General features: G+C 45.3%; 1 protein-coding gene across 3 annotated transcripts in view; it reads left to right on the top strand.

Annotated features, from left to right (window-relative positions):
• Positions 1 to 16683, top strand: part of DLG2 (discs large MAGUK scaffold protein 2) — a 1355189-nt gene that overhangs the window by 87240 nt on the left and 1251266 nt on the right. Inside the window, exon 1 of one of the 3 annotated variants that reach the window (XM_075851403.1) lies at positions 12784 to 12843. The exons of the other annotated variants lie outside the window; for them this stretch is intronic. The gene's annotated coding sequence lies outside the window, so the exon portion shown is untranslated. Of the gene's footprint in view, positions 1 to 12783; positions 12844 to 16683 lie in introns of those variants that run through there. 3 annotated transcript variants of the gene reach the window in all.

Here is a 16683-nt window from a genome sequence, read left to right as displayed (position 1 = left end):
ATGCCTGGATGGCCAGATAGTGTAGAGTCATGATTTTCCCTGAGTACCCTTAGCCGGAATTGCAGGGGAACAAACAGCTTGTTCTCGGGAAGGTTCCTGGGAGCTGAACGTTGATCAGCCGCAATTTCGGAGACTAAGTCAGAATCAACAAAGGAAATGATTATACCTGGGGGCAAAACACAAGCAGGATCTTCCTCCGAAGGAGGGCTGGCCATGAAGCTATGCGACAGTTCATCCGCCTTAATATTTTTAGACCCAGCCCTATAGGTGAACAAAAAGTTGAATCTAGTAAAAAATAACGCCCATCGAGCTTGTCTCGGGTTAAGCATCCGGGCAGATTCTAGGAAAACCAGATTCTTGTGCTCAGTAAGGACCGTTACCTGGTGCCTAGCCCCCTCCAGGAAGTGGCGCCACTCTTCAAATGCCCATTTAATGGCTAAGAGTTCGCGGTTGCCAATATCATAGTTACTCTCAGTGGGCGAGAACTTCCTGGAGAAGTAGGCACAGGGATGGAGATAGGTGAGGGACCTGGTACCCTGGGACAAGACAGCACCCACTCCCACCTCGGAGGCGTCAACCTCCACGATGAATGGCTCCATTTGGTTAGGCTGAATCAGCACTGGGGCCGAGATAAAGCACTTCTTAAGGACCTCAAAAGCCTGGACCGCCTCTGGAGGAGATCAGCACCTTTGCAAGTAAGATCCGTAAGAGGCTTAGCGATGACCAAGAAGTTAGCAATAAATCTCATGTAATAATTAGCAAACCCCAGGAAGCACTGTAATGCCTTCAGGGAGGCAGGTTGGACCCATTCAGCCACAGCCTGAACCTTGGCAGGGTCCATGCGGAATTTGTGAGGATTTGACCCAAAAATTGTATCTCCTGCACCCCAAACACATTTTTCGGTTTTAGCAAACAGTTTGTTTTCCCGAAGGGCCTGGAGCACCTTCCTGACATGCTCAATGTGGGAGGACCAGTCCTTGGAAAACACAAGTATATCATCAAGGTACACTACAAGAAATACCTTCAGGTAGTCTCTTAAAATCTCATTTATAAAATACTGGAAGACCGCGGGAGCATTACACAAACCAAAGGGCATGACGAGGTATTCGAAAAGACCTTCGGGCGTGTTAAACGCAGTCTTCCACTCATCCCCCTCTTTGATGCGGATAAGGTTATAAGCCCCCCGTAGATCAAACTTAGAGAACCATTGGGCCCCCTGAACCTGATTGAAGAGATCAGGAATCAAAGGAAGGGGATACTGGTTCCTTACAGTGACCTTATTCAAGTTTTGGTAGTCAATGCACGGCCTAAGACCACCATCCTTCTTCCCTACGAAGAAGAAGCCAGCACCTACCGGAGAAGTAGAGGGGCGAATGTAACCCTTGGCCAGGCATTCCTGTATATAGTCTCTCATGGCCTCACGTTCGGGACAAGAGAAATTAAATATCCTACCCTTAGGGAGCTTAGCTCCTGGTACCAAATCGATTGCACAATCGTATTCTCTATGAGGAGGTAACACTTCGGAGGCCTTTTTAGAAAAAACATCAGCGAAGTCCTGAACAAACTCAGGTGGAGTGTTCACCTCCTCAGGGAGAGAAATTAAATTAACAGAAAAACATGACATCATGCATTCATTACCCCATTTGGTAAGATACCCAGTATTCCAGTTAAATGTGGGATTATGCATCTGCAACCAGGGAAGGCCTAAAACCAAATTGGACGATAATCCCTGCATCACCAGTACAGAGCACTGCTCCAAATGCATGCCCATTCTTGGGGCCCGTCCTGGACCTGGGACATAATTATACCCACTCGCTGGCTCTCCGAACCTGAGGAGTGGGGCTTTAAACGGAAATAGAGCCTACAACTCTCCCGAAAGGAGAAAAAGGTCTTCCGGTCCCCTGAGAACCAGTCAGGCAACTTGAGGTGGGGTTCAAGAGGTGAGGTGGGGGGCACTACCAGGGTGGCATCATGCTGGTTGCCCCTCTGAGCCAGGGCTTGGACCTGTAGGGAGAGGCCCTGCATTTGCCAAGCCAGGGTCTCAAGGGGTTCCATAGTTGTGTCAGGGACCAGGGTAGAAAAGGTATATGGGCCTGTGATTATGTAATGCCGGGGAAGGGAGACAGACAGGTGAGCCCTAATCTACCCGCCACTCAGTCCCTGCCTACTTGCAACGGCCCATCCTAGGCTACGACGTACAACTGGGCTACGGTCCCTACGCTCAATAAGTGCACGACAGACAAACAGACAAGGGTACATAGAAGCTAAGGGAAATGGGGCAGTTGCTACGGCAACACCGTGAGCAACAAGAGTAGTGAACGAGCCGAGTCAAACCAGGAGTGTACAAGGTACAAAACGCAGAGCAGGAGAGTAGTGAACGAGCCGAGTCAAACCAGGAGTGTACGAGGTACCAAGCGCAGAGCAGGAGAGTAGTCAGTAAGCCAGGGTCAATATGAAGCAGGGACAAATAGTTCAAGCAGCAGCAGCAGAGCCAGGAATCAGGCAGAATCACAGTCAAAGGAGGAGCAGGAAATGCAGGTATAAATAGACAGAGGGCGGGAGCTAGCTCCGTCTGGCCAGGCTGTGATAGGCTCTCCCACTCCTAAGCCTGCCAGCCTGAGTGGTAGAAGATGGAGTCACTCTCTCAGACTTAGGAGCAGGTGCAGACAAATTACCCACGGGCGTCGACACAGAAGCTGTGTCTGGCATATCCTTTACACCTCCTCAATGCGATCATGCAGTGAGGAGGAACCTGGGTTGGGACCCCCGTTTTAGTTATCGGTGGGGGTTCCGGTGTTGGGGCACCCACAGATCATGCATTTATCACCTATTTTGTGGACCCCTGAGGAAGCCAGGTCTCTTCTGGCGATACGTTTTGGGCTGTGTCTTCTTGGTGTGTGCCCCTCTGCAGGTATGTGCATCATTGTATTGGATGTCATATTGTGATATTGACTATTCGTATTGATGTGGAGTGTTCATATGTACTGTATATAATCTGTTCAGTCCGGCGGGTTGTATTTTGTTTGGGGCATATACACACCTTATCGTGAATCTTATTATGGATTGCTGTATGTATTTTTGTATACAATGTAATTGTTTTCTGGTTTCAATGAAATTTGCATTTATTTTTTTTTGTATCGGCTGTATGAGCATTTCCATTCTTTTTGCCCTACCATTTTGCTACTATAAGGCTTATTTTTAACTCTGCTGTTACCAAAGCCGGACGATAACTATTTGCATAAGCAAATCATCCACATATTGTAATACATTTTCTCCATACCCAAGTGGTTCTAACGCCTGAGCGAGCACTCAGAGAAAATACACAGGAGAAATATGAAAATCCATCGGCAGTCTGGAGAACAAATACTGCAAGTTCTCAAGTGTAAAACCAAATTGGAGAGCTGATTTGTGGGTTAGGGTTACAGAGGAAAAAGCAATTTGCAACGTCAAAGTAGGAAACCCCTGTACGATCACTTCTAAGCTGGGACATTACTTCTGGAATAGATACCACCAATTGAGAGGCGGAGGTAGTATACTTATTTAAGAGTCTCAAATCCATAACCATGCGTTAGGTACCATCCCCTTAACGGTAAAATAGGACTATTGCAAGAGGAATTGCCCCTTACCCCAATTCCCTGTCTCTCTAATACTCTGATTAGTTTCCCTTAAAACAGTAAAAAACAGCCTGATCACCGGAATCTACATCAACTCATAAATTTGTTTTCTTTGATGTCCACAAATCGGGCGTCATGGTTTTCTGTAAATTTTTCAAGGGATCATTTTCATCAAGGGACAGACAAATGCCGGCAAAGTGATTTTTATGGCTGTTCTCATCCTCCTGTAAGGGTATGTTCACACGATGAGAGGCATTTACGTGTGAAAAGACAGACTGTTTACAGCTGCCTCGTTTCACACGTAAATGCTCCTCCTCGTAATTTACGAGGCGTCTGAGACGCTCTGAGACGCTCGTAAATCTTGAGCTGTGCTTCATTGAGTTCAATGAAGAACAGCTCAAATTACGTGGCAAAGAAGTGCCCTGCACTTCTTTGCCGAGGCAGTCCATTTACGCGTCGTCGTTTGACAGCTGTCAAACGACGACGCGTAAATTACAGGTTGTCTGCACAGTACGTCGGCAAACCCATTCAAATGAATGGGCAGATGTTTGCCGACGTATTGCAGCCCTATTTTCAGATGTAAAACGAGGCATAATACGCCTCGTTTACGTCTGAAAATAGGTCGTGTGAACCCAGCCTAAAGGAGCAAATGTTAGCTCTTTTGTCTTGCCACAAACACCATTGCATAAACCAGTAGCGATTTCCATGGTTCCTAACACTTCTGTGCCCAGGATTGTAGTGTCAATATGTGGGTTTATCCAAAAAGAACATCGAAGATCACTTTGCTTCGATCCATAGAACCCTGAAATCTCAGGTTTACAGCATAACTTTGTACAGTTTGGATACAGGAGCCTTCAAAACATGGTTAATATCAAGCAGCCCAGGGAGTAGCCACAGCATGCTCCCTGTCACTGAAACTGCAGCTCCTGCATCCATAAGTATGACTTCCCACAGCCATCCCGCTTTCCTCCCTTTGACATATTGTCGCTTATCCTTACCCAGGGCGAGAGAGACAAGGAAGGTAATGGGGACAGGGGGCTCACTTGACCCTGCCATGGAAAGCCCAAAAAAGATCCTGATTTCATTGTGGGAGCACTCAGCCTCCTGGAGGTTTCTCAGTTCCTTCTGTGCTTTCGTGTATGGTTTAATGTCCACTAGTCTTTGAGGAGTGATGATCTCCACCTTAGGACCAGCAGGTGCAGTTAGTAGAACAGAAGGGCTGAATGAGACAGCATACACTCTTTGAAGACGGTTATAATTCTGATACCGTTTAGCACCATTTTAATACGGCTACTTTAATCCCTACTGCTGACCTGGTTGCCCCTTGGACTTGTTCCTATTTAAAAACTGGGGACATTTTCGTTTTATGTGTCCCTCTTCATTGCAGTAGTAGCAAAAGAAGTACGCAGGACTTCCCAAGAATAATCCAAGGACCGGGATCCATGTGGCTGGCCAGGCATCTCTGGTGCTCTCCTCCCTATTCCTCTGCCACCCTAGCTGCAGTAGAAGCAAACTCCTTCATTGGCTGGGCACTAAAAGCATCCGGTTGTTGAAATCTTTTGATCTTCAAAATATATTCCACCACTTCCTCCATAGTCTCTGCCTGTTCTACCACCTCTAGCCTTATAGCATTATCTAATCCCAATAGTTTCTGCACAAAGTGCTCTATCATAGCTTCCTTATCCTGCTCTGTCAACTGACGGTGGTCCATACCATCCACCAAGCACCCAACTGTCTTCCATTTTTCTGCTACTGCTCTGAGATCGTCATTTTTCATTATGTTAAAGAAATCTAAAAACTTCAGTGTCGGTTACTCGATCCCGGTTTACCCTTTGATCACAAACTTTAGCCACCTCTGAGGGTCTTGTGGGTCATATTGGATTACTTTTTCCCACTGACTGTGGAGATAATTAACTATGTAGGGGGGGGGGGGTTAGAAGTATTGCTCTGTCTCCAACTTGGATTCTAGCTGCAACTATGCACCAGGATTCGAACGGGTGCATATTTTGGAATGCTCCTTTTTTTGTCATCCCAAGGAGGTATGCTCATAAGCATCTTTATAGACTCCCGGATTGTGGCACCTCCTACACAGGGGTAGTAGTGGAAATGGGATCACAGTCTACTAAATAAGAGGTTTCGGACTCATTTACTAATTCCCAACCTAAGGTTTCTTGCGCTTCTCTTAAAAGGATGCTGTTGATGTTTGTGTGCCTCTATCCAACTCGCTTTTTCCATCACCTTCACGTTTCTGTGCTACAAATTCTGCCATCTCCTCCATCACCACCTTCAATGCCAAGTATTGGGGCTCCTCACTATCTCTCACCCGAAGCTCGCTGACCTCTTCCTCAGACTGTTCCCGATAATGTTTCCCACTACAGATAACCGCACAACTACTATGGCTGTGCGAGAACTGTCTTTGCAAAACTTTTTTAATTTCCAGTTCTCTACATTCCCCTATGTACCACAGCTTATATTCTAGCCAGCTTACTTCTAGATTATCTCCCGAAAAGGAGGGCGATTGCATTTTCTGCCTTGCAGTTTATGAACCGATTCCATGGTTAAAAAACGTTTCACCGCTCTAGTACTAACACCTCACTAAATGAAGAACAGATGTTAGTTACTCACACCTCAAGATGTCACACTGCAGATGGACTCACGTTCTCTTGGGTTTCTGCTGAGGTGCGGTTATGCTCCAACCTCTCTTGTAATGCTTGCCCGCTGTTCCCCTTGTCCTTTGGCAGCCCTGCTTGGCTACCGTGTTAAAGTATAACTCAGTTGGTTCTTTGAGTTTGGCCAGGATATTGGGGCTCTCACGAGAAGTGTCTTATGGATGGATTCATTTGGCCATTTTTTGGCTTCACGACCAGTCCTTCCTTCCGCTGTTATCCGCTCTTTTTAGGTTCTTCTCTCTCTAGATTCTTCTGTTTGTAGGCTCTTTTGGTGATGACCCTTACAGGCGCTCTTCCTATGGCTGGCCTCGCCAAAAATTTGGTAATCACAGCCTTGAAGACACCACTTCTTCTTGAGAAACCAGCAATTTTTTGGCAAGACAACACAGCAGAGCAGGACCAACACGGCCTTCCGATAGCAGGAAAGGAGTGGAAGCCCCGTCAATGTATTCACAGAGGTTTTTATAACCTTTTACACAAAGGACAATTTCGACATGATTGATATTACCAGCAGCTTCTGTTCAGTCTTATATTTCTGTGCAAGGCTCCAATATAAGTTGTAAATATGGCAATACATGAGATATACAGTTAACTCAAAAACATAGATGGATTCCTAGGTTTACATCCTTTTCTAATTACATTCCTACTGGTCAAAGTTAAAGGTCGAAAAATTCACGCTTGGTTTCTCGCTAGAGGACACGTAGTCCACACAAGTAATAGAATCACTTCTCCATTCTATTATATTGTAAATTATCTCACCCACATGAAGAAATGTATAAGAATATGTTTCCAAAACAAGTCAGTACTCACATTATGTAGTCAAGATGATTGACCGAAAATATCAAGCAAAGCCGGATTCTCCTGCACATAAACTATATGGACAAAAGTATTGGGACACCTACACATTACACCTACAGGAGCTCTTATGACATCCCGGTCTAAACTCATAGCCATTAATATGGAGTTGGTTCCCCTTTGCAGTAAAGCGTCTTTCACTCTTCTGGGAAGACATTCTACAACATTTTGGAGTGTGTGTGGGAATTTTTGCCCATTCATCCAAAAGAATATTTGTGAGGCCAGACACTGATGTGGGGGTCTGGCTCGCATCTTCGTTCTAGTTTATCCCAAAGGTGTCGAATGCTGTTGAGGTCAGGACTCTGTGCGGCCAGTCAAGTTCTTCCACCTAAACTTACCCAACCAACCAACCAACCAGCCATGTCTTTATGGACCATCTTATGTGTTTGAGGTGAGGGAGATCCTGGACTGCAAAAGGGTAGGAGGAAGGACTTTCTATTTGGTGGACTGGAGAGGGTTTGGTCCTGAGGAGAGGTCCAGGGAGCCGGAAGAGTACCTTAGTGCCCCTGCTCTCATTAAGAAATTTCTCTCGCTCTGGCCCCAAGAAGAGGGGGCGTAAGAGGGTGATACTATAGCGTCCATGGCCGCATACCGTCGGGTTTACTCACCCCCCCGGCGGTCGCAGCCATGGATCTGTGAGCGCTGGCTCGCATCTCCTTCCCAGGAGACGCCAATGCTCACTTCCGCTCCAATCTGCTGTGTCCATAGGGTGCGCTCACATGGGAAATCATCATCATCAACTACCCATGATTTCCTGGACTATAAGAAGGGCCCTGCCCCTTTGCTCATTACCTGAGCGTTGTTAGTTTATCCCATGTCAGTCTTGCAAATAGTCCCTTAGTGTTATCCTATTCCTGTTGTTACCTGTGCCCTGCTACCTGTATCCCGTGCTGTGTTCTTGTTACTGAGCCTGTTAGTGTTGGAGTCGTTTTCTACTACACCAGTGTCATCCGCCACGTCCAGTGTCATTTGCCACATCCAGTGTTATCCGCCACCTCTGGCGCAACCTGCTGCACCCACCACCATCCGTGCTGAAGCCTCGGCCTCTGTCTGGACTATTTCAGGTACCCTTGTGCTACGAACTGTTAAAGACTCTTGCATAGACTGTGACTAGGCCAGCTGCCTCTCCGCTACGGCGGATCGGCCTAGTGGGTCCACATACCCTGTGATCGTGACACACAAAATTAGACAGGTGGTTTTATTGTTGTGGCTGAACGATATTTTAATTGCCATTAAATCGCAACGTGACACATTTATTGGATCAATTCCTTGTCAGTTTTAGGATTCTCATTATTGGTAACTTGTTTGTTGAGCAGTGAATGTAAAATCTACGTTGACTTTAAGAATACAAACCATATAAGAGATGGAATGCATTGCCTGATGTTGATGGATTGATCCCCCCCACTAAATATATAATAATATAAACTGGTGGGAGGCGTAATTAAAGATTGTTTCCATGCTATAGACACGCAGGGGAGGCGAAGTGTTGCCAAAATAAGTTACCGTAAGTTCCCTCTAATTACGGACTGGTATGGAGGTAGACCAAATTGTCATTGTAGTAGTAATGAAGTTTCATGTTGAGAATTGGCTGAAGATCTTTCTTACAAGTGAATTAGAAGACGACTAATTAGAAGCCGTAGACTCCAGTGAAGGCCCCGCTACTTATAGCCAACATGATCATCAAACAGATGGTCTTTTAATCAGAAGTCAGATGATGAGAACCCCTCCATTTACAGTCATTTTCCAGGATATTAATTAATTGGCTTCCCTGGAAAGTTGAAAGAGACCTTGGTCTGGCTCCAGATCCGTCTGTAAAGACTAATAAATTGTATATCCAGAGATGTGGACAAAAACGGTCTTGGGACTGTGTCTCCCGGTGCACAATTACACGGCTATGTCTTAACTTCTGTCTATTTCTATTAAAGGGGATTCTAGGATTTTACATTAATGGCCTATACTTAGGAGCAGCAGAGCAAGAGGGCAGGGGCTCTCACTGGAATGTTGTGGCCCTTTCACTGCAATACCTCTCACCGTCACGCCCATGTGCGTGTGGATGTGTCTGGTACTGCAGTACCAGGCACATTGGCAAAGACCATGAAAGGTTCTGGTCTGCTTCTTGGAGGGAGGACCCACCGATCAAACATTGATGTTCGATACTTGGAATAGGCTATCAATCTAAAATCCTGGGAAATCCATTTCAGTCCATGTAGGAGGAGAAGTTAGCTACTTCCTGCCTCACTGATGTTACCTTTGAACTATGTGGCCCAGGATGCCCTGTTTTTCAACAAATCTTGTACCATATAGACCATAGAGATCTTGTCTGTCTGACATATCATATACCAGATTATGACACACATACATAGGCATAGATTCAATCAACCATGGCTCTACTCAAAAAGAATGATGGGAGGGCGTCTCTCACTGTCACTGACTATCAGGAAGAGCTGAAAGCGGGAGGAGCATGACCTTTTAGATGATCAGGTGACAGAGGAATTAGACTCTCTTCAGACTAGAGTCATGGCTTCCGTTCATAATGATGGTATCACAGCTATGATGGATCCGATTTCAAACAGATCCCAACGAAATCTGAAATATCCCATTGACGGGGTTCATCAAGTTTCTGTTGTGTTTCTGGTATTTTTAATGGCAACAATAGCATTGCAGACGGCACTATTCTTGCCATGAAAAAACAACAGATCCCCAATAAAATGAGAAAAACCCCAATGTGAACAAAGTTTTAGTCACATGAATGCCAATATGGCAGCCAGGAAGTAACTTTCAGATAGCTACTTCCTGTCCCGGGAGCTGAAGTTAGGAGTCTGTAGAAGAAACTGCGGAACTTACAATATAAAGACTGTATACTTTTAGTTTTCCTCTGATATGCTAGAGTGAAATGTCAAGAGACAATGATTGTGGGGGTCGATGTCCTATGAACCTTCACAATTTATGGGACAGAGGGGCCCACAGTTCTCATGAAGAAGTTATTAAGAAGCCAGAATTTTTCCATAACCTGTACAGTAATAATTCCCTCCTCATGATACCTACTTTCATGGGTACTGAATGCCCAAGCAGGCTGCAGAAGTGACCTGCAAGAAAACCCCCCTGAATCTTCAGATTGATGGGGACCAGTGTAATTATAACTTTGGGGGTGGGTGCCTCAACTCCAGGCAAGCTGAATTTTCAGTTATTGCCGGAGGTTCGCTTTAAAGGGTATTTATAATTTAAAGAGGCTCTGTCACCAGATTTTGCAACCCCTATCTGCTATTGCAGCAGATCGGCGCTGCAATGTAGATTACAGTAACGTTTTTATTTTAAAAAAACGAGCATTTTTGGCCAAGTTATGACCATTTTTGTAGTTATGCAAATGAGGCTTGCAAAAGTCCAAGTGGGTGTGTTTAAAAGTAAAAGTCCAACTGGGCGTGTATTATGTGCGTACATCGGGGTGTTTTTAATACTTTTACTAGCTGGGCGTTCTGATGAGAAGTATCATCCACTTCTCTTCAGAACGCCCAGCTTCTGGCAGTGCAGATCTGTGACGTCACTCACAGGTCCTGCATCGTGTCGGCCACATCGGCACCAGAGGCTACAGTTGATTCTGCAGCAGCATCAGCATTTGCAGGTAAGTCGATCTTACCTGCAAACGCTGATGCTGCTGCAGAATCAGCTGTAGCCTCTGGTGCCGATGTGGCCGACACGATGCAGGACCTGTGAGTGACGTCACAGATCTGCACTGTCAGAAGCTGGGCGTTCTGAAGAGAAGAGGATGTTACTTCTCATCAGAGCGCCCAGCTAGTGAAAGTATTAAAAACGCCCCGATGTACGCACATAATACACGCCCACTTGGACTTTTACTTTTAAACACACCCACTTGGACTTTTGCAAGCCTCATTTGCATAACTACAAAAATGGTCATAACTTGGCCAAAAATGCTCGTTTTTTTTAAAATAAAAACGTTACTGTAATCTACATTGCAGCGCCGATCTGCTGCAATAGCAGATAGGGGCTGCAAAATCTGGTGACAGAGCCTCTTTAATGTAATTGTATTTACGACAAATAGGCATTGTGTGTGGCAGTATCTACATGGGCACTGTGTAGCACCCTCTAAATAGGAACTGTGTGGCACTATTTACATAGGCACAGTGTGACACTATATACATGGGCACCGTGGCACTACCTACAGGGGTATTATGGCATTATCTACAGGGAGCAGTGTGTGGTAATATCTACAGGGGGTATTGTGGCATTATCTACAGGGAACAGTGTGGTAATATCTACCGGGGGGGGGGGTTTGTGTAGCAATATCTACAGGGAGCAGTGTGCGTGGTAATATCTAAAGGGAGCAGTGTGTCGCAATATCTACAGGGGGCACTGTGGCATTATCTACAGGGGGCAGTGGGGTATTATCTACAGGGGCACTGTGCCAATATCTACAGGGGGCAGTGTGGTATTATCTACAGGGGGCATTGTGGTATTATCTACAGGGGCACTGTGGCAATATTGACAGGGGGCAGTGTGGTATTATCTACAGAGGGCAGAGTGGCATTATATACAGAAGGCACTGTGGCATTATCTACAGGGGGCAGTGTGGTATTATCTACAGAGGGCAGTGTGGTATTATCTACAGAGGGCAGAGTGGCATTATCGACCGGGAGCAGTGTGATACTATCTACAGGGGGCACTGTGGAACTATATTGGGGGCACTGTGTGGCAATATCTACATGAGTGTGTGGCACTACCTACTGGGGGCACTGTGGCACTATCTATGCTGGTTTTTACTCTACGAGTAACGGTCAGCACGTATCCACTATCTAATCCCTTTGTTTTAGAGCTTGTAATATAAAGGGCTCGGCTGGTGGATAAGTGCAGACCAATACCTGTAACGTAAAAACCAGAAGGGACCGGGAGCGCGGCAAAAATAACTTATTTTGAAAAGTATGCATTTGGAAACCCCTTTTAAAAATCCTGCGTTTGCCCTGAAATCTGTATGTAAGGAGCTCCCCTAGTGGTGGGTCCCAGCAGAAATAATTTAAAGAGGCTCTGTCACCAGATTATCAAATCCCTATCTCCTATTGCATGTGATCGGCGCTGCAATGTAGATAACAGTAACATTTTGTTGTTTTTTTTAAAACTATCATTTTTGGCCAAGTTATGAGCAATTTTATATTTATGCAAATGAGCTTTGAAATGAACAACTGGGCGTGTTTTTTTTCATATTTCCAACTGGGCGTGTATTGTGTTTTTAACAACTGGGCGTGTTTACTTGTTTTACTAACTGGGCGTTGTGAATAGAAGTGTATGATGCTGACGAATCAGCATCATACACTTCTCATCGTTCCCACCCAGCTTCTTTCACTAAAGACACACGTCACCCACAGGTCCTTCAACCTTGTCGTCGGACAAAGAAGATACATCGGCTGAAAGGCGTCCAAAAGGTTAATATGCTCGTCTCTATGGAGTTTTCTATGCTTACCTGCACATGGTGATGCTGCTGCAAATTCAACTGTACGCCTTGAGCTGTGGTGTCTTCTCTCTTCCGACACCAAGGTTGAAGGACCTGTGGGTGACGTCATCACTCCCAGCCAGCTTTTTTCACTGCAGACAAAGCGTGACGTCACCCACAGGTCCTTCAACCTTGGCGTCGGAAGAGAGAAGACACCACAGCTCAAGGCGTACAGTTGAATTTGCAGCAGCATCACCATGTGCAGGTAAGCATAGTAAACTCCCTAGATACAAGCATATTAACCTTTTGGACGCCTTTCAGCCGATGTATCTTCTCTGACCGACGCCAAGGTTGAAGGACCTGTGGGTGACATCACGCTGTGTGTCTTTAGTGAAAGAAGCTGGGTGGGAACGATGAGAAGTGTATGATGCTGATTTGTCAGCGTCACACACTTCTATTCTCAACACCCAGTTAGTAAAACAAGTAAACACGCCCAGTTGTTAAAAACACAATACACGCCCAGTTGGAAATACGAAAAAAAACATGCCCAGTTGTCCATTTCAAAGCTCATTTGCATAAATATAAAATTGCTCATAACTTGGCCAAAAATGCAAAAATGATCGTTTTAAAAAAAAAAAAACGTTACTGTTATCTACATTGCAACGCTGATCACATGCAATAGGAGATAGGGATTTGAGAATCTGGTGACAGAGCCTCTTTAATCATTACCTCTGACTGTGCGGCTACCGTGGGCTTCTATGTAATAAGAACTTCCCCTAAATGCTGGAAATGGGCAGACACTTGTCTCTATACACAGGAATATTGTGCACTGATAATAAACATGAGACCTTTCATTTATTTTGGGACAATTTTAATTATGCACCATGATAAGTATATTCAGTGTATTATAGTCTGGGCGAAGGACATTTTTAATTCTTTCTATCACAAGTGGACTTTTACTATGAAACCGTCACTGCCCTAAGGCCCAGAGTGGGGGATGGGGAAGGGCGCGAAGCTCCGTCTTTCTTATACAAATTAGTATATAAAGTAAAATTTAAAAAAGTGTATCATTGACCATGACCCTGTTTGTCTGGGGGCCCAGGCGGTTTTCAGCCCACCTCTGCTGTGTATGTTACTACTGTCCAGCACTTCAATGAAGTTGATCTGTGCACGGTTTCTGTGAAGAATGAAAAAAAATGTACACCAATTTCACTAACCAAAAAAATTTCAATAGCAAAATGACACTTTGTATAAATGTGCCCTATTGTAATTCAAATTGCTGCCAAAAGGTGGCACCATAATACTAGAATACAAAGCCGTCCGTATTGTGGATATTGTTATAATATATCCCCTACTGTAAATGATAGGAATATTAGAAATCATCAAGGAATACTGAGGAATACTGAATCATCAAGGCTGAGTATATTATACAGGTCACCGAACTCCAATGTGACTCAATATTCTTCCTAATTTATAGTAAAGAGCACATTATTCCATATAACACACACCTCAGCTGCTGCAGAACTTCATAACGCACACCTCAGCTGCTGCAGAACTTCATAACGCACACCTCAGCTGCTGCAGAACTTCATAACACACACATCAGCTGCTGCAGAACTTCATAACACACACCTCAGCTGCTGCAGAACATCATAACACACACCACCGCTGCTGCAGAACATCATAACGCACACCTCAGCTGCTGCAGAACATCATAACACACACCACCGCTGCTGCAGAACATCATAACACACACCTCTGCTGCTGCAGAACTTCATAACACACACCTCTGCTGCTGAAGAACTTCATAACACACACCTCAGCTGCTGTAGTACTTCATAACACACACCTCTGCTGCTGCAGAACTTCATAACACACACCTCAGCTGCTGCAGAACTTCATAACACACACCTCAGCTGCTGAAGAACTTCATAACACACACCTCTGCTGCTGCAGAACTTCATAACACACACCACCGCTGCTGCAGAACATCCTAACACACACCTCTGCTGCTGCAGAACTTCATAACACACACCACCGCTGCTGCAGAACTTCATAACACACACCTCAGCTGCTGAAGAACTTCATAACACACACCTCTGCTGCTGCAGAACTTCATAACACACACCTCAGCTGCTGAAGAACTTCATAACACACACCACCGCTGCTGCAGAACATCATAACACACACCTCTGCTGCTGCAGAACTTCATAACACACACCTCTGCTGCTGAAGAACTTCATAACACACACCTCAGCTGCTGTAGTACTTCATAACACACACCTCTGCTGCTGCAGAACATCATAACACACACCTCTGCTGCTGCAGAACTTCATAACACACACCTCAGCTGCTGAAGAACTTCATAACACACACCTCTGCTGCTGCAGAACTTCATAACACACACCACCGCTGCTGCAGAACATCCTAACACACACCTCTGCTGCTGCAGAACTTCATAACACACACCACCGCTGCTGCAGAACTTCATAACACACACCTCAGCTGCTGAAGAACTTCATAACACACACCTCTGCTGCTGCAGAACTTCATAACACACACCTCAGCTGCTGAAGAACTTCATAACACACACCACCGCTGCTAAAGAACCTTTTTTTGAAGAGTGAGGGGGAAAGTCCTGTCCACCATTGATTGATATGAAACACCCTTATCCTTTTCAAAAAGAGGACCTGCAGCAGCTGAGATGTGTATTATGGTGTTCTGCAGCAGCTGAGGTGTGTGTTATGATCTGCAGCAGCTGGGGTGTATATTATGATGTTCTGCAGCAGCTGACATGTGTTTTATGAAGTTCTGCAGCAACTGAAGTGTCTATTATTAGCTTAGGCTTCGTTCACATCTGCGTCAGGGCTCCGTTCCGTCGGAACGGAGCCCTGACTGACACAAACTGAAACCGTAGGTTTCCATTTCCATCACCATTGATTTGCCGGATGAATACCGTTCATCCGGTCAAAACGACGGAACCCCTGCACAAAGGAGACAAACTGAAACCATGGGCACCGGATCCGTCACCATTGAAATCAATGGTGATGGAAACGAAAACCTACAGTTTCAGTTTGTGTCAGTCAGGGCTCCGTTCCGATGGAAAGCTCAGACGTAACGGAGCCCTGATGCAGATGTGATCATACCCCATGTAGCAGCTCAGATGTGCATTATGATGTTCTGCAGCAGCTGAGGTGTGTATCATAAACTTATGCAGAACCTGCTACACAGAACTGTAAAATACACACTGTCACTGCTGAAGAACCTCTTTTTTAAATAAAGAGTGACTACTATGTATCAGTTAACCAAATGGATGTCACAGGAAAAGGAACTTCCCACAAATGTGATCTGTGAGTGACTTCCTCTACTGGAAGAGATAAGCAGCGTCTGTGCAGCACCGCTCATCTCTGTATAATCCTCAGGTTATGACATAAGATTTTGATATTTTTACAAATATAATTTGCAGACATGACAATGAGAAATTACCGCTGCTTTGTATCTTCGAGTTATTAGTATTGGAATATCTCCTCTTAGAAGCAGGGGCTCTAGTAATATTCTGCAGAATAGGGTCTTTCCTGCAAACAGGGCTGGCTTTAGGGGTGTGCGACCTGTCAGACACAGCGGATCACTTGTCACTCCTGAAGGGGGCACCACTAACCCTCATGGCCTGGGCACCCGGAGCTTGCATTCCCGATCCTACACAAATCGTTGTAAATGTCACTGCACAAGATGCCGCATCATTCCCTAGTTAATTGATTGGACATTGTCATTTAGCCAACTGCCTGGCAGTGTTAAATGGGCACTGTATGATTGTATTATTTGGGAGGGGGGCATTAATAGAAGGTTCTGCACAGGGCACCAAAGAACCTAAGGCCGATCCCGGAAACAGCTTGTGAATACTAATGCAATTTCCCTATCTCATCCTTAAACTTTAAATGTTCATTCGGCCGACAGCTATTCCTCCCGATTTCCCCGTACACGTCAGGACGAGCGTCCATGTGTCTTTAATGGAGAGAGAGGATAAAGCCGCTGCCAGACTCCCGAAATCCAACATGCCCGATCCTTCTTTCCCCCGACTGCCATCCGGGGAGAGTTGGGAGACCCC

The sequence above is a fragment of the Rhinoderma darwinii genome, chromosome 2 (assembly GCF_050947455.1).
Source record: "Rhinoderma darwinii isolate aRhiDar2 chromosome 2, aRhiDar2.hap1, whole genome shotgun sequence".
Lineage (NCBI taxonomy): Eukaryota > Metazoa > Chordata > Amphibia > Anura > Rhinodermatidae > Rhinoderma > Rhinoderma darwinii.
This window is presented reverse-complemented; position numbering and strand designations above follow the sequence as displayed.